Genomic DNA, 8597 nt, shown 5'->3' on the forward strand with positions numbered 1-8597 from the left:
AGTCACCCCGTTTTTTGTATATTGCCTTCCATGATGTTCCCCCTTTTTTATATCTATGTTCGCCTTCTTCTCTCCTTTGCTGTTTTTAAATGTCTTCTATTGTTTTGTTCTATGTCTTTCGGCTGAAGAGCAGCGCATATGCTGCTGCCAGCCCGCCCCGATGGGGAATTGAAATACAATAAAGAAAAAAAAAAAAAAAAAAAAACTTGACTCATGTTTCATACCTTAATATAAATTACGATGTTCATTGTCCCCAGGCCGTCTTCTGAAGAAGATGGATTTATATCTATTGAAACCTAGGTAAATATTACTATATCCTTTGCAACTGGTCGGCGGCTCTTAATCTGATTACGTGGAACCGTTGCTGTTGCGCAGCTATGTTTAAAGTACTGAAACCTAACTAACCTAAGGACATCACACACATCCATGCCCGAGGCAGGATTCGAACCTGCGACCGTAGCGGTCGTTCGGCTCCAGACTGTAGCGCCTAGAACCGCACGGCCACTCCGGCCGGCCCGAATATGAGACACTTGAGAAGAACGCAGCTGTGTGAACCAAGCGCACTGCTGCCACATAAACCATGTTAGCCACCAGACTCTCTACTGTAGTAGTCGTTTCCTTATTATGCTGCTTGGACGAAAGTACGCTGTATAAATGATACTGTGACACCAGTGTGCGCCCACTGTCGTGGACCGAGGGAGGCGCTTCTACGCGTGGGCAAAAGGTAGGAACACATGGGGTAGGCGAACTCACGTCTACCTCTCCCGGTAAGTTTTTAAGCCGTCTTTCTGTCTTGGTGTTTTTTTGCTCCCACACTGTCCCTGCACCGTTGGCGCTCTCGTTACGGCCCTGCATTTACATACACGCGAAAAAAAGATGCAATAGTAAGCAATTATCCGAATGGGACGGAAATAGGTAGATGTTATGTACATGTATGGTATGCAGAGAAACATATGATTACAAGTTCAGAAAACTTGGATTATTTATTCAAGAGAAAGAGCGTCACAAATTGAGCCAGTCAATAACGCCTTGGTCCACCTCTGGCCCTTATGCACGCAGTTTCTCAGCTTGGCATTGATTGACAGGATTGTTGCATTCCTCCCGAGAGATATCGTTCCAAATTTTGACCGCCTGGCGCGTTAGATCATCAAAATTCCAAGCTGGCTGGAGGGGCCTGCCGATCATTTTCCATGGGGAGAGATCTGGCAACCTTCCTGGCCAAGGTAGAGTTTGCTAAGCACGAAAACAAGCAACAGTAACTCTTACGACAAAAAAATGGTTCAAATGGCTCTGAGCACTATGGGACTTAACTTCTGAGGTCATCAGTCCCCTAGAACTTAGAACTACTTAAACCTAACTAACCGAAGGACATCACACACATGCATGCCCGAGGCAGGATTCGAACCTGCGACCGTAGAACTCTTACAGCGTGTGGGCGGGCAACCAAAGGGGTCCTTCTATGTAAAGACATGACTTATGGAATATCGTCTCAGTTATGTGACTGGATTTGTGATTTCCTGTCAGAGAGGTCACAGCTCGTAGTAACTGACGGAAAGTCACGGAGTAAAACACAAGTGATTTCTGGCGTTCCCCAAGGTTATAGGCCCTCTGCTGTTCCTTATCTAAATAAACGCTTTGGGAGACAATCTAAACAGCCGCCTTCGGTTGTTTGCAGATGACGCTACCGTTTATCGACTAATAAAGTCATCAGAAGATCAAAACAAACTGCAAAACGATGTAGAAAAGATATCTGAATGATGCGAAGTCGATCTGAATAACGAAAAGTGTGAGGTCATCCACATGAGGGCTAAAAGGAACTCGTTAAACTTCGGTTACACGATAAATCAGTCTAATCTAAAAGCCGTAAATTCAATTAAATACCTAGGTATTACAATTACGAACAACTTAAATTGTATGGAACACAAAGAAAATGTTGTGAGGAAGGCTAACCAAAGACTGCGTTTTTTTGGCAGGACACGTAGAAAATGTAACAGACCTATTAAGGAGACTGCCTACACTACGCTTGTCCGTCCTTTTTTAGAATACTGATGGGCGGTGTGGGATCCTTACCAGATAGGACTGACGGAATAAATCGAAAAAGTTCAAAGAAAGGCAGCACGTTTTCTATTATCGCGAAATATGAGAGAGAGTGTCACAGAAATGATACAGGATTTGGGTTCAAATGGCTCTGAACACTATGGGACTTAACTACTGTGGTCATCAGTCCCCTAGAACTTAGAACTACTTAAACCTAACTAACCTAAGGACATCACACACATCCATGCCCGAGGCAGGATTCGAACCTGCGACCGTAGCAGTCGGGCGGTTCCAGACTGCGCGCCTAGAACCGCTAGACCACCGCGGCCGGCAGGATTTGGGTTGGACATCATTAAAACAATGGCGTTTTTCGTTGCGACGGAATCTTATCACGAAATTCCAATCACCAACTTTCTCCTCCGAATGAGAAAATATTTTGTTGACACCGACATGCATAGGGAGGAACGATCACCACGATAAAATAAGCGAAATGAGAGCTCGTACGGAAAGATATAGGTGTTCATTCTTTCCGCGCGCTATAAGAGATTGGAATAACAGAGAATTGTGAACGTGGTTCGATGAACCCTCTGCCAGGCACTTAAATGTGATTTGCAGAGTATCCATGTAGATGTAGACGTAAATCCCAGACAATCGCTCCTGACCGTTGGGCCGTATGGCGAGCGATAATCAGTTTGGTATCCAACCGTTGTTCGGGGCTTCTCCCAACTCGCCATTGTAGGTCATCGGGCGCTCAGTTCGAAGTGCGACTCATCACTGAAGACAATTCTACTCCAGTCAACAAGATTCCAGGCCGAAGACGCGTCTGGAAAGGCCCTGGACACTAGTGAGATACCAACCTGACTTTCACCAGCCGTACGGCCAGACGACCAGGATTGATGGTCTGGTGGCCGAGCGGTTCTACGGGCTTCAGTCTGGAACCGCGCGACTGCTACGGTCGCAGGTTCGAATCCTGCCTCGGGCATGGATGTGTATGATGTCCTTAGGTTAGTTGGGTTTAAGTAGTTCTAAGTTCTAGGGGACTTATGACCTCAGAAGTTGAGTCCCATAGCGCTCAGAGCATTTGAACCATTGATGGTCTGAGGTGCCACTACTTTTCATAGCAGGACCAGTCGGGTTGTCATCTGCAGCGCCCTTACAGCTCGACGATACGTCGACGATATTCTGTGCCCTGTTTTGTTGCCCTCCATTGCAAGTCATCCTGGGTTTACATTTCACCAAGATAATGCCCGCCCGCGCACGGCGAGAGTTGCTATTCCTTGTCTTCATGCTTGTCAAACCCTACTTTGGCCAGTTAGGTCGCCAGGTCTCTCCCCAGTTGAGAACGTGTGGAGCATTACGAGCAGGACCCCCAACTAGCTGGGGATTTTGACAACCTAACGCGCCAGTTGGACAGAATTTGCCATAATATCACTCAGGAAGACACCTAAGAATCTGTTAGCCAATGCCAAGCCGAGTAACTGTTTGCACAAGGCCCAGCGGTGGACCAAGGCGGTACTGACTTGCTTAGTCTGTGTGGCTCTTTCTCTTGAATAAATCATCAATTTTTTCTGAAATTGTATTCATTTATTTGTCTGTACATCTACTTCACGTCTACCGATTTCCGTCTCATTTTTGTAATACCTTCCAGGTGCATAATTTTTTTGTGTTAGAGGGTACATAAGCCGCATGCCATGTGCCGATTACCTGAAGTAATAATGTGGAGTAAAACTATTGTAGGCAAGGAAAAAAAATTAAAAAGTAATGTTACTTAGTAGCAGAAGCGTGCAGAGTAAGGCCCCCAAAGTCCCTGTCACTCATTAACAGTGAAAACACACTTATAATATTCATCTCATATTTTTTTTAATGAATGCTTATTATTTGTGTCTGTGTTTGCTTTAAAAATAAGTATACCTGGAAAATTCTCTTATTTTTTTCTTCATCTCTGAATATTTGGGTGATGCACAGTTTCGAAATCATGGAAATTGTTACCACAAGAACGAAAATCACAAACTTCATTGAATTACCTGCTGTACCTGCAGAAGACAGACAGCGACATAAACAACACATGCTGTTACGGTAAATCAAGGGAAATCTACTTACCATGGTACAGACATAGAAAAACAGGTTTGGCTGAACAAACGAAAGAAAACATTGCGTTTTGCTCGAAGCAGAATTATCAAAACATACCGCATTTATCACACATGTAATATTCATTTCCAGAATGCTGGATGGCAACAGGTAGCTACTTACTATGATTCAATGAAATTACAACCGTCAAGTTGCACAGAAGTTTGTTTTTATTTAAATGGTGACTAGTTTGGAACCTCACTCCATTGTCAATCTGCCCATGTGAGTGCTATCACAATGTACTGGCCACATTGCTTGTGCAATTGGCTAACTGCAAGGTACTATTTGCATACAACAGTCCAGTGCTGGAGGCAGAAAAAAAATCACGGGATACATAGAATACTTTGGAAAGAAAGCTGATCGAAACTATAATCAAATAACAGTGAACTATGAACGTCAGAATGAAGTATATACAGTACCGAAAGGAAAGACTGGATAATAATGTTGGCGACGTATTTATTGCCGGAAACAGCTCTGTAATGTCTAATTAGATACATATGGAATCAGATTGCGAGATAATTTCGGTGAAGTTTAGTGCGAAGACGGGTCTAAAATAGTAATCATATGTTACTACCGTCCACATACATCAGGTATCGAAATGGTGGAACGCTTCATGGAAATCTTGGAGAAAGTTGCTCACAAATATTGCGATCTGCCAAATACAAACTGGAAAACGGACACGTTTAGAATAGGAGGCACACACAATGAATTTTGAAGCGCCGTATACATATATTTTTCGAAAACTACAGCAGTTGGTTAGATAGCCCATCTGGGAGGGCAGGAAAGAGATCTGCTGACAACGAACAGGCCAGAGTTTAACGATTCAATGTACGTAGAGCTAGCGATCAGCGACCGCAAGGCTGTCACAGCATCATTGACCACTGGTTATCTGCGATATAAAAGTGAAAAAGGGTGAAAGATATTTCTGCTTAACAGATGTAGTAGGAAAATGAGCAGAAACTACTTCAGCAGTCGGCAACAATAGTTCAGCTGTGGGTGAGAGAATATGGAAGATCACTCGCAGAATTTCAGTCTTTCGAGGTAGGTACCGATGTCAGCCGGAATTGGGCATTGAAAAAATTCAGTTACGAAAGCTGAAAATTTGTGCCAGACCGGGACTCGAACCCAGATTTCTCGCTTTACACAAATGGTCACCTTAACCGTTCCGGCTATCTGATCACGCTTGGCATCCGAACCAAACTCTCAAGTTCTCGCACACTGCGGGCCATGTACCCCGTTTACTCGCATCGCTTTCTATATTCTCGCGATAGTTCGGACTTTGTTGTACATCCACACTGAGGATATGATAGCAACCAGATCTGTAGAATGCTTTATACACATATCAAAAAATTTTTGCATCACCTCGGTTCCGAGAGTTCCGGAACCTTTAAAGAAAATTGGAATAGAGATCAACATAAACATTATTTCCGTCTTTTTTATTGCCTATGAAAACCACACGTTGCATGTTGTACCACCATACAGAGATAGTGGTCCAGATTGCTGTACACACGTCCTCTTGCATTGTTGCATGCCTGTATTCGTCGTGGCGTACTATCCACAAGTTCATCAAGGCACTGTTGGTCCAGATTGTCCCACTCCTTCAACATCCACACTGAGGATATGATAGCAACCAGATCTGTAGAATGCTTTATACACATATCAAAAAATTTTTGCATCACCTCGGTTCCGAGAGTTCCGGAACCTTTAAAGAAAATTGGAATAGAGATCAACATAAACATTATTTCCGTCTTTTTTATTGCCTATGAAAACCACACGTTGCATGTTGTACCACCATACAGAGATAGTGGTCCAGATTGCTGTACACACGTCCTCTTGCATTGTTGCATGCCTGTATTCGTCGTGGCGTACTATCCACAAGTTCATCAAGGCACTGTTGGTCCAGATTGTCCCACTCCTTCAACGGCGTTTCGGGGTAGATCCCTCAGAGTGGTTGATGGGCCACGTCGTCCACAGACAGCCCTTTTCAATCTATCCCAGGCATGTTCGATAGAGTTCATGTCTGGAGAACTGGCTGACCACCCTAGTCGAGCGATATCGTTATCCTGAAGGAAGTCATTCACAAGATACGTAAGATGGGGGGCGCGAATTGTCGTTCCATGAAAACGAATGCTTCGCCAATATGCTGCCGATATGGTTGCACTATCGGTCGGAGGGTGGCATTCACGTATCGTACAGTCTTCCATGACCACCATTGGCGCACGTCGGCCCCACATAATGCCACTCCAAAACACCAGGGAAAATCTACCTCGCTGCACCCGCTGGACAGTGTGTCTAAGGCGTTCAGCCTGACAGGGTTGCCTCCAAACACGTCTCCGACGATTCTCTGGTTGAAGGCATATGCGACACTCATCGGTAAAGAGAACGTGATGCGAATCCTGAGCGGTCCAATCGGCATGTTGTTGGGCCCATCTGTACCGCGCTGCATGGTGTCGTGGTTGCAAAGATGGACCTCGCCATGGACGTCGGGAGTGAAGTTACGCATCATGCAGCATACTGCGCACAGTTTGAGTCGTAACACTACGTCCTGTGGCTGCACGAAAAGCATTTTTCGACATTGTGGCGTTGCTGTCAGGGTTCCTCCGAGCCATAATCCGTAGGTAGCGGTCATTCATTGCGGTAGTAGCCCTTGGGCGGCGTGAGCGAGGCATTTCATCGACAGTTCCTGTCCCTCTGTATCTCCTCCATGTCTGAACAACATCGCTTTGGTTCACTCCGAGACGCCTGGACACTTCCCTTGTTGAGAGCTCTTCCTGGCACAATGTAACAATGCGGACACGATCGAACTGCGGTATTGACCGTCTAGGCATAGTTGAACTACAGACAACAAGAGCCGTGCACCTCCTTCCTGTTGGAATGACTGGAACTGATCGGCTGTCGGATCCCCTCCGTCTAATAGGCGCTGCTCATGCATTGTCGTTTACATCTTTGGGCGGGTTTAGTGACATCTCTGAACAGTCAAAGGGACTGTGTCTGTTTTACAATATCCACAGTCAACGTATCTCAACAGGAGTTCTGGGAACAGGGGTGATGCAAAACTTTTTTTGATGTGTGTATATGTATCGTATCTGTTCAGAACGATATGCTACAATGCTGTAACGATGTAGCAGCAAGAACTCCATAGGCATCCACAAGGAAGGGGGGGGGGGGGGAATGGCACCAAGATATAGGGACTTGCCCCCTCCCCACCTTGAAACGCGGAGTACAGAATTTTTTATTTTACTTGGTGGATAACTATCAGTTCTTTCGGATATAATAGAGACAGACCATACGCCACACATATACACCGTGAATAACATAAAACTGCACAGCAAATATTGCGGAAATGGAAAGTGCTATTGATTTGCGGCTTTCATAGAATGAATCGACAGTCAGGGACTCGTATTTTTAGCCATTCAGCTGACTGTAATATTACTCAGAAAGTATATTTTTTGTGCAAACGTATACTTTTTTAAGTGGAACAATCCCTGTTAACATTAACAAACTAAAAGTGAGATAAATAAGAATGTCAGCGGTGTTTGTTGCAGGGTTCTAGTGCGAGTCGTTTGCTTACAAGTTATCGTATTTTGAAACGTTCCCACGCCGACACTTGTACAATATCTGTGGTAATGTACACTAAAGAACAACACACGTGCATACACTAGTTTTGTGGATTCTGACAAGTAGCGAGACAAATGACCATCACAGGTTGTGTTCAAAATGACCACCGGCAGCGGCAAAACATGCTTCCAGTCTGGTATGAACGACTGCTGCACACGTACAGTGTGTAAACTTTTAGAGGGCAGACCTCTCTCTAGGCCTGAATCGGTAGAAGTCGGTAAACGTCGGGAGGCTTCGGTAGGCACGCAGTTTCGACTGCTGCCAACATTACGTAGCTGACTGTGTTGTACAAGGTAGCCATTGTCGTCTGCTTCGTTATTGTTTTGCGCTGTACTGTTCTGCGTGTTTTTATTGTGCAGTTGTGCTAAACATTGTCAAAATGAGTGAAGAGGCAGTTGCTGGGCTATCTCGGGAGTCGCTAACAACCGCTACCGGTAGGCCTACGGTTAGAAGGAAACCAGTATTACGTAGCGATGCTCGCAAAATTATATTGCGTGTGATTGAATGCTGCGAAAGGGAAAGGGAGCAGAAAAAATTGCTTCACTCCATTTACAAATCTTCAGTGAGAGCTGCTACATACACAGGACAAAGCATGCGTAGCATTGGAAGATTCAAACAGTTTTCCAAGAATCATCCTGGCGTATCACCACAAAAGCCTGGCAATATGAATGAAATAAAAAAAAAAAATTGCTAGCAGTGGGAATCTAACCCGGGTCCGCTGTATGAAAAGCCTTTACCTAATCAATTACGCTACGCATGCTACAGTGACCTGACTGTTGAAATGTTGTCTATTACTGTTTTCGGGCATTCGGAGG

Source organism: Schistocerca americana, chromosome 5 (assembly GCF_021461395.2).
Source record: "Schistocerca americana isolate TAMUIC-IGC-003095 chromosome 5, iqSchAmer2.1, whole genome shotgun sequence".
Classification (NCBI taxonomy): domain Eukaryota; kingdom Metazoa; phylum Arthropoda; class Insecta; order Orthoptera; family Acrididae; genus Schistocerca; species Schistocerca americana.